Source organism: Astyanax mexicanus, chromosome 4, assembly GCF_023375975.1.
Source record: "Astyanax mexicanus isolate ESR-SI-001 chromosome 4, AstMex3_surface, whole genome shotgun sequence".
Lineage (NCBI taxonomy): Eukaryota > Metazoa > Chordata > Actinopteri > Characiformes > Acestrorhamphidae > Astyanax > Astyanax mexicanus.
Genome location: NC_064411.1, coordinates 20,190,439 through 20,204,688, shown reverse-complemented (window position 1 = coordinate 20,204,688; position 14,250 = coordinate 20,190,439). Strand labels below are relative to the sequence as shown.

Sequence of the window (14,250 nt, the reverse complement as noted above, 5' to 3'; positions counted from 1 at the left end):
TCCAGGGTGGTTGCTAAGGTGTTGCTAGGTGGTTGCTAAGGTGTTGCTAGGTGGTTGCTAAGGTGTTGCTATGGTATCCGGGGTGGTTGCTAAGGTGTTGCTAGGTGGTTGCAAGGTGGTTGCTAAGGTGTTGCTAGGTGGTTGCTAGGGTGTTGCTAGGTGGTTGCTAAGGTTTTGCTAGGTGGTTGCTAAGGTGTTGCTATGCTATCCAGGGTGGTTGCTAAGGTGTTGCTAGGTGGTTGCTAAGGTGTTGCTATGGTATCCGGGGTGGTTGCTAAGGTGTTGCTAGGTGGTTGCTAGACGGTTGCTAGGCGGTTGCTAAGGTGTTGCTATGGTGTCTGTGGTGGTTGCTAAGGTGTTGCTAGGTGGTTGCTAAGATGTTGCTATGGTATCTGGGGTGGTTGCTAAGGTGTTGCTAGGTGTATCTGACTGGTCGCTAGGCAGTTGCTACCATTTCTAAAGTGGTTGCTAAGCAGTTGCTAATGTTTTCCAGGTGGTTGCTAAGGTGTTGCTATCTGGTTGCTAGGCAGTTGCTAACGTATTACACATGGTTGCTAAGTGGTTGCTAGGCAGTTGCTAATGTTTTCCAGGTGGTTGCTAAGGTGTATCTATCTGGTTGCTAGGCAGTAGTAGATAAAAAGAAAGAGTGTTAAATGTAGAAGTACAGAAAAAGGGAGAGCCTGAAATAGAGAAGTAGAGAGAAAATCAGCGTGAGAAGTAGAGAAAGAACACCCGAGAATATGAGAAAAAGAGTGACAAGTAGAGAGAAATATTGAGCGAGAGAAAGAGAATTAGGGAAAAAGAGAGATCGAGAAATAAAGAAGTAGAGAAAGAAAGAGGATGTAGTAGAGAGATAGATAGAAAGAGAAAGCAAGACAGAAAAGTAGAGTGAAAGAGAAGTAGAGAGAAGAGCGAGAAATAAAGAGTAAGAGAGAAATAGAGAAATAGAAAAGTAGAAAGAAAGAGACATAGAAAAGTAGAGAGAGTGAGAAATAGAGAAGTAGAGAGAGAGTGAGAAAGAGAGAGTGAGAAATAGAGAAGAAGAGAGCAAAAGAGAGTGAGAAATAGAGAAGCAGAGAGAGAGTGAGAAATAGAGAAGTAGAGAGAGAGTGAGAAAGAGAGAGTGAGAAATAGAGAAGTAGAGAGAGTGAGAAATAGAGACGTAGAGAGAGAGTGAGAAAGAGAGTGAGAAATAGAGAAGTAGAGAGAGAGTGAGAAATAGAGACGTAGAGAGAGAGTGAAAAAGAGAGTGAGAAATATAGAAGTAGAGAGAGTGAGAAATATAGAAGTAGAGAGAGACAGTGAGAAATAGAGACGTAGAGAGAGAGTGAGAAAGAGAGAGTGAGATAGAGAAGTAGAGAGAGAGTGAGAAATAGAGTGAGAAATAGACGTAGAGAGAGAGTGAGAAAGAGAGTGAGAAATAGAGACGTAGAGAGAGAGTGAGAAATAGAGACGTAGAGAGAGAGTGAGAAAGAGAGTGAGAAATAGAGGAGTAGAGAGCAAAAGAGAGTGAGAAATAGAGAAGTAGAGAGCAAAAGAGAGAGTGAGAAGTAGAGAAGTAGAGAGCAAAAGAAAGAGTGAGAAATATAGAAATAGAGAGAGAGTGGGAAAGAGAGTGAGAATTAGAGAAGTAGAGAGCGAAAGAGAGAGTGAGAAAGAGAGAGTGGTTGCTAAGCAGTTAATAGGTGGTTGCTAAACCCTGGCTGGGGTGCCGGGGTGTCCAAACTTTTGACTGATAGCTGCTCCATACAGCAGCTCCTCCATACACTCACAGTACTGGAGGAGCAGGGGAGAGAAGGGGTTCCGTGCGCAGAGCTGCTCGTGTGCGAGATGGAACTCTGGGCCCCCCATTCATTTCTATGGGAAAACTTCGTACGAAAATTGTACGAAAACCGTACGTCGTATCGCTTCGCAACCTGCTATTAATTTAAAGATCTCGGTAAGATCTATAAGCTCGCCGAATTTGGTGTTCGTATCTCAAAAATTGTGGCGGTTACGGACGTTTAAAATTTCGCCCCATTCATTCCTATGGGGAAAAAATGCGTACGTTTACGAAGTTTTTACGAAAACCGTACGATAAATCATTCCAAAAAACACAAGCACGCTAAGTTGGCATAGGTCCTACGATCCGTGAAAGTTTCGTGATTCTAGGTTGAAAGCTCTAGGAGGAGTAGCGTACAGAAAAAAAGGCGTAAGAATAATAATAATAACTAGAAAAGGAAAGTTCGATAACGAACTTTAAGTTGGCTTGGAAAAGTACGTTAAATAGTTAAATAACGTTGAATAGTTAAAATGGTTGCTAAGATATTTCTGTCTAAAGCGTGTGAAGAGTGGTTGCTATGCTGTTGACTTTCGGCTAAATGTTGAAGTCCAAAAAGTTTTGGCTAACATGGTGAAAAGCTTATAATTATCTTATAAAGTAAAGTGTTGCTAAGTGGTTGCTAGGTAGTTGCTAGGCAGTTGCTAATGTAGTCCACATCGTTGCTTAGTGCTTGCTAATTGGTTATTAGGCAGTTTCTAATATTTTCCAGGTGGTTGCTAACTGGTTGCTATGGTATCTGGGGTGGTTGCTAAGGTGTTGCTAGGTGGTTGCTAAGGTGTTGCTATGGTATCTGGGGTGGTTGCTAAGGTGTTGCTAGGTGGTTGCTAGAGGGTTGCTAGGTGGTTGCTAAGGTGTTGCTATGGGATCCGGGGTGGTTGCTAAGGTGTTGCTATGGTATCCGGGTTGGTTGCTAAGGTGTTGCTAGGTGGTTGCTAAGGTGTTGCTATGGTATCCAGGGTGGTTGCTAAGGTGTTGCTAGGTGGTTGCTAGGGTGTTGCTAGGCGGTTGCTATGGTATCCAGGGTGGTTGCTAAGGTGTTGCTAGGTGGTTGCTAAGGTGTTGCTAGGTGGTTGCTATGGTGTTGCTATGGTATCCGGGGTGGTTGCTAAGGTGTTGCTAGGTGGTTGCTAAGGTGTTGCTATGGTATCCAGGGTGGTTGCTAAGGTGTTGCTAGGTGGTTGCTAGGTGGTTGCTAGGGTGTTGCTAGGTGGTTGCTAAGGTGTTGATTTGGTATCCAGGGTGGTTGCTAAGGTATTGCTAGGTGGTTGCTAAGGTGTTGCTAGGTGGTTGCTAAGGTGTTGCTATGGTATCCGGGGTGGTTGCTACGGTGTTGCTAGGTGGTTGCAAGGTGGTTGCTAAGGTGTTGCTAGGTGGTTGCTAGGGTGTTGCTAGGTGGTTGCTAAGGTTTTGCTAGGTGGTTGCTAAGGTGTTGCTATGGTATCCAGGGTGGTTGCTAAGGTGTTGCTAGGTGGTTGCTAAGGTGTTGCTATGGTATCCGGGGTGGTTGCTAAGGTGTTGCTAGGTGGTTGCTAAGGTGTTGCTATGGTATCCTGGGTGGTTGCTAAGGTGTTGCTAGGTGGTTGCTAGGCAGTTGCTAAGGTGTTGCTATGGTATCCTGGGTGGTTGCTAAGGTGTTTCTAGGTGGTTGCTAAGGTGTTGCTAGGTGGTTGCTAAGGTGTTGCTATGGTATCCGGGGTGGTTGCTAAGGTGTTGCTAGGTGGTTGCTAGGCGGTTGCTTAAGTGTTGCTATGGTATCCGGGGTGGATGCTATGGTGTGGTTGCTAAGGTGTTGCTAGGTGGTTGCTAAGGTGTTGCTATGGTATCCGGGGTGGTTGCTAAGGTGTTGCTAGGTGGTTGCTAGGCGGTTGCTTAAGTGTTGCTATGGTATCCGTGGTGGATGCTATGGTGTGGTTGCTAAGGTGTTGCTAGGTGGTTGCTAAGGTGTTGCTATGGTATCCAGGGTGGTTGCTAAGGTGTTGCTAGGTGGTTGCTAAGGTGATGCTATGGTATCCTGGGTGGTTGCTAAGGTGTTTCTAGGTGGTTGCTAAGGTGTTGCTAGGTGGTTGCTAAGGTGTTGCTATGGTATCCAGGGTGGTTGCTAAGGTGTTGCTAGGTGGTTGCTAGGTGGTTGCTAGGGTGTTGCTAGGTGGTTGCTAAGGTGTTGCTAGGTGGGTGCTAAGGTGTTGCTATGGTATCCAGGGTGGTTGCTAAGGTGTTGCTAGGTGGTTGCTAGGTGTTGCTAGGTGGTTGCTAAGGTGTTGCTATGGTATCCGGGGTGGTTGCTAAGGTGTTGCTAGGTGGTTGCAAGGTGGTTGCTAAGGTGTTGCTAGGCGGTTGCTAAGGTGTTGCTATGGTGTCTAGGGTGGTTGCTAAGGTGTTGCTAGGTGGTTGCTAAGATGTTGCTATGGTATCTGGGGTGGTTGCTAAGGTGTTGCTAGGTGTATCTAACTGGTCGCTAGGCAGTTGCTACCATTTCTAAAGTGGTTGCTAAGCAGTTGCTAGGCAGTTGCTAACGTTTTCCAGGTGGTTGCTAAGGTGTTGCTATCTGGTTGCTAGGCAGTTGCTAACGTATTACACATGGTTGCTAAGTGGTTGCTAGGCAGTTGCTAATGTTTTCCAGGTGGTTGCTAAGGTGTATCTAACTGGTTCCTAGGCAGTAGTAGATAAAAAGAAAGAGTGTTAAATGTAGAAGTACAGAAAAAGGGAGAGCCTGAAATAGAGAAGTAGAGAGAAAATCAGCGTGAGAAGTAGATAAAGAACACCCGAGAATGTGAGAAAAAGAGTGACAAGTAGAGAGAAATATTGAGCGAGAGAAAGAGAATTAGGGAAAAAGAGAGATCGAGAAATAAAGAAGTAGAGAAAGAAAAAGGATGTAGTAGAGAGATAGATAGAAAGAGAAAGCAAGACAGAAAAGTAGAGTGAAAGAGAAGTAGAGAGAAGAGCGAGAAATAAAGAGAGAGTAAGAGAGAAATAGAGAAATAGAAAAGTAGAAAGAAAGAGACATAGAAAAGTAGAGAGAGTGAGAAAGAGAGAGTGAGAAATAGAGAAGTAGAGAGAGAGTGAGAAAGAGAGAGTGAGAAATAGAGAAGTAGAGAGAGTGAGAAATAGAGACGTAGAGAGAGAGTGAGAAAGAGAGTGAGAAATAGAGAAGTAGAGAGAGAGTGAGAAATAGAGACGTAGAGAGAGAGTGAAAAAGAGAGTGAGGAATATAGAAGTAGAGAGAGTGAGAAATAAAGAGAAATAGAGACGTAGAGAGAGAGTGAAAAAGAGAGTGAGAAATATAGAAGTAGAGAGAGTGAGAAATATAGAAGTAGAGAGAGAGAGTGAGAAATAGAGACGTAGAGAGAGAGTGAGAAATAGAGACGTAGAGAGAGAGTGAGAAATAGAGAGAAATAGAGAAGTAGAGAGAGTGAGAAATAGAGACGTAGAAAAGAGTGAGAAAGAGAGAGTGAGAAATAGAGAAGTAGAGAGAGAGTGAGAAATAGAGACGTAGAGAGAGAGTGAGAAATAGAGAAGTAGAGAGCAAAAGAGAGAGTGAGAAGTAGAGAGCAAAAGAGAGAGTGAGACAGAGAAGTAGAGAGCAAACGAGAGAGTGAGAAGTAGAGAAGTAGAGAGCAAAAGAAAGAGTGAGAAAGAGAAGTAGAGAGAGAGTGGGAAAGATAGAGTGAGAATTAGAGAAGTAGAGAGAGAGTGAGAAAGAGAGAGTGAGATAGAAAAGTAGAGAGAGAGTGAGAAATAGAGACGTAGAGAGAGTGAGAAATAGAGTGAGATAGAGAAGTAGAGAGAGAGTGAGAAATAGAGTGAGAAATAGAGACGTAGAGAGAGAGTGAGAAAGAGAGTGAGAAATAGAGGAGTAGAGAGCAAAAGAGAGTGAGAAATAGAGAAGTAGAGAGCAAAAGAGAGAGTGAGAAGTAGAGAAGTAGAGAGCAAAAGAAAGAGTGAGAAATATAGAAATAGAGAGAGAGTGGGAAAGAGAGTGAGAATTAGAGAAGTAGAGAGCGAAAGAGAGAGTGAGAAAGAGAGAGTGGTTGCTAAGCAGTTAATAGGTGGTTGCTAAAGCCTGGCTGGGGTGCCGGGGTGTCCAAACTTTTGACTGATAGCTGCTCCATACAGCAGCTCCTCCATACACTCACAGTACTGGAGGAGCAGGGGAGAGAAGGGGTTCCGTGCGCAGAGCTGCTCGTGTGCGAGATGGAACTCTGGGCCCCCCATTCATTTCTATGGGAAAACTTCGTACGAAAATTGTACGAAAACCGTACGTCGTATCGCTTCGCAATTTGCTATTAATTTAAAGATCTCGGTAAGATCTATAAGCTCGCCAAATTTGGTCTTCGTATCTCAAAAATTGTGGCGGTTACGGACGTTTAAAATTTCGCCCCATTCATTCCTATGGGGAAAAAATGCGTACGTTTACGAAGTTTTTACGAAAACCGTACGATAAATCGCTCCAAAAAGCACAAGCACGCTAAGTTGGCATAGGTCCTACGATCCGTGAAAGTTTCGTGATTCTACGTTGAAAGCTCTAGGAGGAGTAGCGTACAGAAAAAAAGGCGTAAGAATAATAATAATAACTAGAAAAGGAAAGTTCGATAACGAACTTTAAGTTGGCTTGGAAAAGTACGTTAGTAACGTTGAATAGTTAAAATGGTTGCTAAGATATTTCTGTCTAAAGTGTGTGAAGAGTGGTTGCTATGCTGTTGACTTTCGGCTAAATGTTGAAGTCCAAAAAGTTTTGGCTAACATGGTGAAAAGCTTATAATTATCTTATAAAGTAAAGTGTTGCTAAGTGGTTGCTAGGTAGTTGCTAGGCAGTTGCTAATGTAGTCCACATCGTTGCTTAGTGTTTGCTAATTGGTTGCTAGGCAGTTGCGAACATATTCAAGGTGGTTGCTAAGCTGTTGCTAACTTGTTGCTAGGCAACTCCTAACGTATTCCAAATGGTTTTTAAGTGGTTATTAGGCAGTTTCTAATATTTTCCAGGTGGTTGCTAACTGGTTGCTATGGTATCCGGGGTGGTTGCTAAGGTGTTGCTAGGTGGTTGCTAAGGTGTTGCTATGGTATCTGGGGTGGTTGCTAAGGTGTTGCTAGGTGGTTGCTAGAGGGTTAATAGGTGGTTGCTAAGGTGTTGCTATGGGATCCGGGGTGGTTGCTAAGGTGTTGCTATGGTATCCGGGTTGGTTGCTAAGGTGTTGCTATGGTATCCGGGTTGGTTGCTAAGGTGTTGCTAGGTGGTTGCTAAGGTGTTGCTATGGTATCCAGGGTGGTTGCTAAGGTGTTGCTAGGGTATCCAGGGTGGTTGCTAAGGTGTTGCTAGGTGGTTGCTAAGGTGTTGCTATGGTATCCGGGGTGGTTGCTAAGGTGTTGCTAGGTGGTTGCTAAGGTGTTGCTATGGTATCCTGGGTGGTTGCTAAGGTGTTGCTAGGTGGTTGCTATGGTGTTGCTATGGTATCCATGGTGGTTGCTAAGGTGTTGCTAGGTGGTTGCTAAGGTGTTGCTATGGTATCCTGGGTGGTTGCTAAGGTGTTGCTAGGTGGTTGCTAGGCAGTAGCTAAGGTGTTGCTATGGTATCCTGGGTGGTTGCTAAGGAGTTTCTAGGTGGTTGCTAAGGTGTTGCTAGGTGGTTGCTAAGGTGTTGCAATGGTATCCAGGGTGGTTGCAAAGGTGTTGCTAGGTGGTTGCTAGGCGGTTGCTTAGGTGTTGCTATGGTATCCGGGGTGGTTGCTACGGTGTTTCTAAGTGGTTGCTAAGGTGTTGCTATGGTATCCAGGGTGGTTGCTAAGGTGTTGCTAGGTGGTTGCTAAGGTGTTGCTATGGTATCCAGGGTGGTTGCTAAGGTGTTGCTAGGTGGTTGCTAGGTGGTTGCTAGGGTGTTGCTAGGTGGTTGCTAGGGTGTTGCTAGGTGGTTGCTAAGGTGTTGCTATGGTATCCAGGGTGGTTGCAAAGGTGTTGCTAGGTGGTTGCTAGGTGGTTGCTAGGGTGTTGCTAGGTGGTTGCTAAGGTGTTGCTAAGTGGTTGCTAAGGTGTTGCTATGGTATCCAGGGTGGTTGCTAAGGTGTTGCTAGGTGGTTGCTAAGGTGTTGCTAGGTGGTTGCTAAGGTGTTGCTATGGTATCCGGGGTGGTTGCTAAGGTGTTGCTAGGTGGTTGCAAGGTGGTTGCTAAGGTGTTGCTAGGTGGTTGCTAGGGTGTTGCTAGGTGGTTGCTAAGGTTTTGCTAGGTGGTTGCTATGGTGTTGCTATGGTATCCAGGGTGGTTGCTAAGGTGTTGCTAGGTGGTTGCTAAGGTGTTGCTATGGTATCCGGGGTGGTTGCTAAGGTGTTGCTAGGTGGTTGCTAGGCGGTTGCTAGGCGGTTGCTAAGGTGTTGCTATGGTGTCTGTGGTGGTTGCTAAGGTGTTGCTAGGTGGTTGCTAAGATGTTGCTATGGTATCTGGGGTGGTTGCTAAGGTGTTGCTAGGTGTATCTGACTGGTCGCTAGGCAGTTGCTACCATTTCTAAAGTGGTTGCTAAGCAGTTGCTAACGTTTTCCAGGTGGTTGCTAAGGTGTTGCTATCTGGTTGCTAGGCAGTTGCTAACGTATTACACATGGTTGCTAAGTGGTTGCTAGGCAGTTGCTAATGTTTTCCAGGTGGTTGCTAAGGTGTATCTAACTGGTTGCTAGGCAGTAGTAGATAAAAAGAAAGAGTGTTAAATGTAGAAGTACAGAAAAAGGGAGAGCCTGAAATAGAGAAGTAGAGAGAAAATCAGCGTGAGAAGTAGAGAAAGAACACCCGAGAATGTGAGAAAAAGAGTGACAAGTAGAGAGAAATATTGAGCGAGAGAAAGAGAATTAGGGAAAAAGAGAGATCGAGAAATAAAGAAGTAGAGAAAGAACACCCGAGAATGTGAGAAAAAGAGTGACAAGTAGAGAGAAATATTGAGCGAGAGAAAGAGAATTAGGGAAAAAGAGAGATCGAGAAATAAAGAAGTAGAGAAAGAAAGAGGATGTAGTAGAGAGATAGATAGAAAGAGAAAGCAAGACAGAAAAGTAGAGTGAAAGAGAAGTAGAGAGAAGAGCGAGAAATAAAGAGTAAGAGAGAAATAGAGAAATAGAAAAGTAGAAAGAAAGAGACATAGAAAAGTAGAGAGAGTGAGAAATAGAGAAGTAGAGAGAGAGCGAGAAAGAGAGAGTGAGAAATAGAGAAGAAGAGAGCAAAAGAGAGTGAGAAATAGAGAAGCAGAGAGAGTGAGAAATAGAGAAGTAGAGAGAGAGTGAGAAAGAGAGAGTGAGGAATAGAGAAGTAGAGAGAGTGAGAAATAGAGACGTAGAGAGAGAGTGAGAAAGAGAGTGAGAAATAGAGAAGTAGAGAGAGAGTGAGAAATAGAGACGTAGAGAGAGAGTGAAAAAGAGAGTGAGAAATATAGAAGTAGAGAGAGTGAGAAATATAGAAGTAGAGAGAGAGAGTGAGAAATAGAGACGTAGAGAGAGAGTGATAAAGAGAGAGTGAGATAGAGAAGTAGAGAGAGAGTGAGAAATAGAGTGAGAAATAGACGTAGAGAGAGAGTGAGAAAGAGAGTGAGAAATAGAGACGTAGAGAGAGAGTGAGAAATAGAGTGAGAAATAGAGACGTAGAGAGAGAGTGAGAAAGAGAGTGAGAAATAGAGGAGTAGAGAGCAAAAGAGAGTGAGAAATAGAGAAGTAGAGAGCAAAAGAGAGAGTGAGAAGTAGAGAAGTAGAGAGCAAAAGAAAGAGTGAGAAATATAGAAATAGAGAGAGAGTGGGAAAGAGAGTGAGAATTAGAGAAGTAGAGAGCGAAAGAGAGAGTGAGAAAGAGAGAGTGGTTGCTAAGCAGTTAATAGGTGGTTGCAAATCCCTGGCTGGGGTGCCGGGGTGTCCAAACTTTTGACTGATAGCTGCTCCATACAGCAGCTCCTCCATACACTCACAGTACTGGAGGAGCAGGGGAGAGAAGGGGTTCCGTGCGCAGAGCTGCTCGTGTGCGAGATGGAACTCTGGGCCCCCCATTCATTTCTATGGGAAAACTTCGTACGAAAATTGTAGGAAAACCGTACGTCGTATCACTTCGCAACCTTCTATTAATTTTAAGATCTCGGTAAGATCTATAAGCTCGCCAAATTTGGTCTTCGTATCTCAAAAATTGTGGCGGTTACGGACGTTTAAAATTTCGCCCCATTCATTCCTATGGGGAAAAAATGCGTACGTTTACGAAGTTTTTACGAAAACCGTACGATAAATCGCTCCAAAAAGCACAAGCACGCTAAGTTGGCATAGGTCCTACGATCCGTGAAAGTTTCGTGATTCTACGTTGAAAGCTCTAGGAGGAGTAGCGTACAGAAAAAAAGGCGTAAGAATAATAATAATAACTAGAAAAGGTAAAGTTCGTGAACGAACTTTAAGTTGGCTTGGAAAAGAACGCTAATAACGTTAAAAAGTTAAAATGGTTGCTAAGCTTTTTCCGTCTGAAGAGTGTGAAGAGTCATTGATATGCTGTTAACTTTTGGCTAAACGCTAAATGCTAAAAAAGATGAAATCTAAAAACATTTGGTTAAACGTTGAAATCTAAAAACATTTGGTTAAACGCTGAAATCTAAAAACGTTTGATTAAACGCTGAAATCTAAAAACGTTTGGTTAAACGCTGAAATCTAAAAACATTTAGTTAAACGCTGAAATCTAAAAACGTTTGATTAAACGCTGAAATCTAAAAACGTTTGGTTAAACGCTGAAATTTAAAAACGTTTGACTAAACACTGAAATCTAAAAACGCTTGTTTAAATGCTGAAATCGCGAAAGTTTTGGTTAAACTTTTGATTGCTAATGTGTTGCTAGGCAGTTGCTATCATTTCTGAAAAGGTTGCTAAGCTGTTGCTAGGCAGTTGCTAATGTTTTCCAGGTGGTTGCTAAGCTATTGCTAACTGGTTGCTAGGCAATTGCTAACATATACCAGGTAGTTGCTAAGGTGTTGCTAGGTGGTTGCTAGGGTGTTGCTAGGTTGTTGCTAAGGTGTTGCTATGGTATCTGGGGTGGTTGCTAAGATGTTGCTACGTGGTTGCTAGGGTGTTGCTATGGTATCCGGGGTGGTTGCTAAGGTGTCGCTAGGTGGTTGCTAGGGTGTTGCTAGGTGGTTGCTAAGGTGTTGCTATGGTATCTGGGGTGGTTGCTATGGTGTTTCTAAGTGGTTGCTAGGTGGTTGCTAAGGTGTTGCTATGGTATCCGGGGTGGTTGCTAAGGTGTTTCTAGGTGGTTGCTAGGTGGTTGCTAAGGTGTTGCTATGGTATCCGGGGTGGTTGCTAAGATGTTGCTAGGTGGTTGCTAAGGTGTTGCTATGGTATCTGGGGTGGTTGCTAAGGTGTTTCTAGGTGGTTGCTAGGTGGTTGCTAAGGTGTTTCTATGGTATCTGGGGTGGTTGCTAAGGTGTTTCTAGGTGGTTGCTAGGTGGTTGCTAAGGTGTTGCTATGGTATCCGGGGTGGTTGCAAAGATGTTGCTAGGTGGTTGCTAAGGTGTTGCTATGGTATCTGGGGTGGTTGCTAAGGTGTTTCTAGGTGGTTGCTAGGTGGTTGCTAAGGTGTTGCTATGGTATCCGGGGTGGTTGCTAAGATGTTGCTAGGTGGTTGCTAAGGTGTTGCTATGCGGTTGCTAAGGTGTTGCTATGGTATCTGGGGTGGTTGCTACGGTGTTGCTAGGTGGTTGCTAGGGTGTTGCCATGGTATCCGGGGTGGTTGCTAAGATGTTGCTAGGTGGTTGCTAAGGTGTTGCTATGGTATCTGGGGTGGTTGCTAAGGTGTTGCTAGGTGGTTGCTAGGTGGTTGCTAAGTGGTTGCTAGGTGGTTGCTAAGGTATTGCTAGGTGGTTGCTAAAGTGTTGCTATGGTAACCGGGGTGGTTGCTAAGGTGTTGCTAGGTGGTTGCTAGGTGGTTGCTAAGGTGTTGCTAGGTGGTTGCTAAGGTGTTGCTATGGTATCTGGGGTGGTTGCTAAGGTGTTGCTAAGTGGTTGCTAGGCAGTTGCTATAATTTCTAAAGTGGTTGCTAAGTGGTTGCTAGGCAGTTGCTAACTTTTTCCTAATGGTTGCTAAGGTGTTGCTAAGAGGTTGCTAGGCAGTTGCTATCATTTCTAAAGTGGTTGCTAGGCAGTTGCTAACATTTTCCAGGTGGTTGCTAAGTGGTTGCTAGGCAGTTGCTTTCATTTTTAAAGTGGTTGCTAAGCTGTTGCTAGGCAGTTTTCAACGTTTTCCTGGTGGTTGCTAAGGTGTTGCTAAGTGGTTGCTAGGAAGTTGCTAATGTATTCCAGGTGGTTACTAAGTGGTTGCTAGGCAGTTGCTAACGTTTTCCTAGTGGTTGTTAAGGTGTTGCTAAGTGGTTGCTAGGCAGTTGCTATCGTTTCTAAAGTGGTTGCTAAGTGGTTGCTAGGCATTTGCTAACGTTTTCCAGGTGGTTGCTAAGTGGTTGCTAACTGGTTGCTAGGCAGTTGCTATAATTTCTAAAGTGGTTGCTAAGTGGTTGCTAAGTGGTTGCTAGGCAGTTGCTAACGTTTTCCCAGTGGTTGCTAAGGTGTTGCTAAGTGGTTGCTAGGCAGTTGCTAACGTTTTCCTAATGGTTGTTAAGGTGTTGCTAAGTGTTTGCTAGGCAGTTGCTATCGTTTCTAAAGTGGTTGCTGAGTGGTTGCTAGGCATTTGCTAACGTTTTCCAGGTGGTTGCTAAGTGGTTGCTAACTGGTTGCTAGGCAGTTGCTATAATTTCTAAAGTGGTTGGTAAGTGGTTGCTAGGCAGTTGCTAACGTTTTCCCAGTGGTTGCTAAGGTGTTGCTAAGTGGTTGCTAGGCAGTTGCTAACATTTTCCAGGTGGTTGCTAAGCTGTTGCTAAGTGGTTGCTAGGCAGTTGCTTTCATTTCTAAAGTGGTTGCTAAGCTGTTGCTAGGCAGTTTCTAACGTTTTCCTGGTGGTTGTTAAGGTGTTGCTAACTGGTTGCTAGGCAGTTGGTATAATTTCTAAAGTGGTTGCTAAGTGGTTGCTAGGAAGTTGCTAATGTATTCCAGGTGGTTACTAAGTGGTAGCTAGGCAGTTACTAACGTTTTCCAGGTGGTTGCTAAGGTGTTGTTAAGTGGTTGCTAGGCAGTTGCTAACGTTTTCCAGGTGGTTGCTAAGGTGGTTGCTAAGCAGTTAATAGGTGGTTGCTAAGCCCAGGCTGGGGTGCCAGGGTGTCCAAACTTTTGACTGATAGCTGCTCCATACAGCAGCTCCTCCATACACTCACAGTACTGGAGGAGCAGGGGAGAGAAGGGGTTCCGTGCGCAGAGCTGCTCGTGTGTGAGATGGAACTCTGGGCCCCCCATTCATTTCTATGGGAAAACTTCGTACGACAATTGTACGAAAACCGTACGTCATATCACTTCGCAACCTACTATTAATTTAAAGATCTCGATAAGATCTATAAGCTCGCCGAATTTGGTGTTCGTATCTCAAAAATTGTGGCGGTTACGGACGTTTAAAATTTCGCCCCATTCATTCCTATGGGAAAAAAATGCGTACGTTTACGAAGTTTTTACGAAAACCGTACGATGTATCACTTCAAAAAGCACAAGCAACCTAATCGGGTATAGGTCCTACGATACTGCAAAATTTCGTGATTCTACGTCAAAAGCTGTGGGAGGAGTAGTGTTTTAAATTTTGTTGCGAGAATAATAATAAGTAGAATAAGAAGATTACGAAGAACAATAAGTTGGCTTTTCCAAGCCAACTTAATAATAATAAGAAGATTACGAAGAACAAGAAGTTGGCTTTTCCAAGCCAACTTAACTAGAAAAGGAAAGTTCGATAACGAACTTTAAGTTGGCTTGGAAAAGTACGTTAAATAGTTAAATAATGTTGAATAGTTAAAATGGTTGCTAAGATATTTCTGTCTAAAGCGTGTGAAGAGTGGTTGCTATGCTGTTGACTTTCGGCTAAATGTTGAAGTCCAAAAAGTTTTGGCTAACATGGTGAAAAGCTTATAATTATCTTATAAAGTAAAGTGTTGCTAAGTGGTTGCTAGGTAGTTGCTAGGCAGTTGCTAATGTAGTCCACATCGTTGCTTAGTGCTTGCTAATTGGTTGCTAGGCAGTTGCGAACATATTCCAGGTGGTTGCTAAGCTGTTGCTAACTTGTTGCTAGGCAATTCCTAACGTATTCCAAATGGTTTTTAAGTGGTTATTAGGCAGTTTCTAATATTTTCCAGGTGGTTGCTAACTGGTTGCTATGGTATCTGGGGTGGTTGCTAAGGTGTTGCTAGGTGGTTGCTAAGGTGTTGCTATGGTATCTGGGGTGGTTGCTAAGGTGTTGCTAGGTGGTTGCTAGAGGGTTGCTAGGTGGTTGCTAAGGTGTTGCTATGGGATCCGGGGTGGTTGCTAAGGTGTTGCTATGGTATCCGGGTTGGTTGCTAAGGTGTTGCTAGGTGGTT

The 14,250-nt window shown here is 43.9% G+C and overlaps 1 protein-coding gene and 1 long non-coding RNA gene across 9 annotated transcripts in view; one reads left to right on the top strand and one right to left on the bottom strand.

Moving 5' to 3' along the window:
- LOC125801496 (zinc finger protein 239-like) overlaps nt 1-14,250 on the bottom strand; it is a 132,661-nt gene that overhangs the window by 95,684 nt on the left and 22,727 nt on the right. The gene's annotated exons all lie outside the window — the stretch shown is intronic.
- Nucleotides 1-14,250, top strand: part of LOC125801571 (uncharacterized) — a 34,764-nt gene that overhangs the window by 9,980 nt on the left and 10,534 nt on the right. The window contains exons 1-3 of one of the 6 annotated variants that reach the window (XR_007438745.1): nt 166-247; nt 4,219-4,454; nt 8,362-8,938. This is a non-coding gene — a long non-coding RNA (uncharacterized LOC125801571). The other 5 variants (XR_007438741.1, XR_007438742.1, XR_007438743.1 and 2 more) reach the window with 5 other exon arrangements.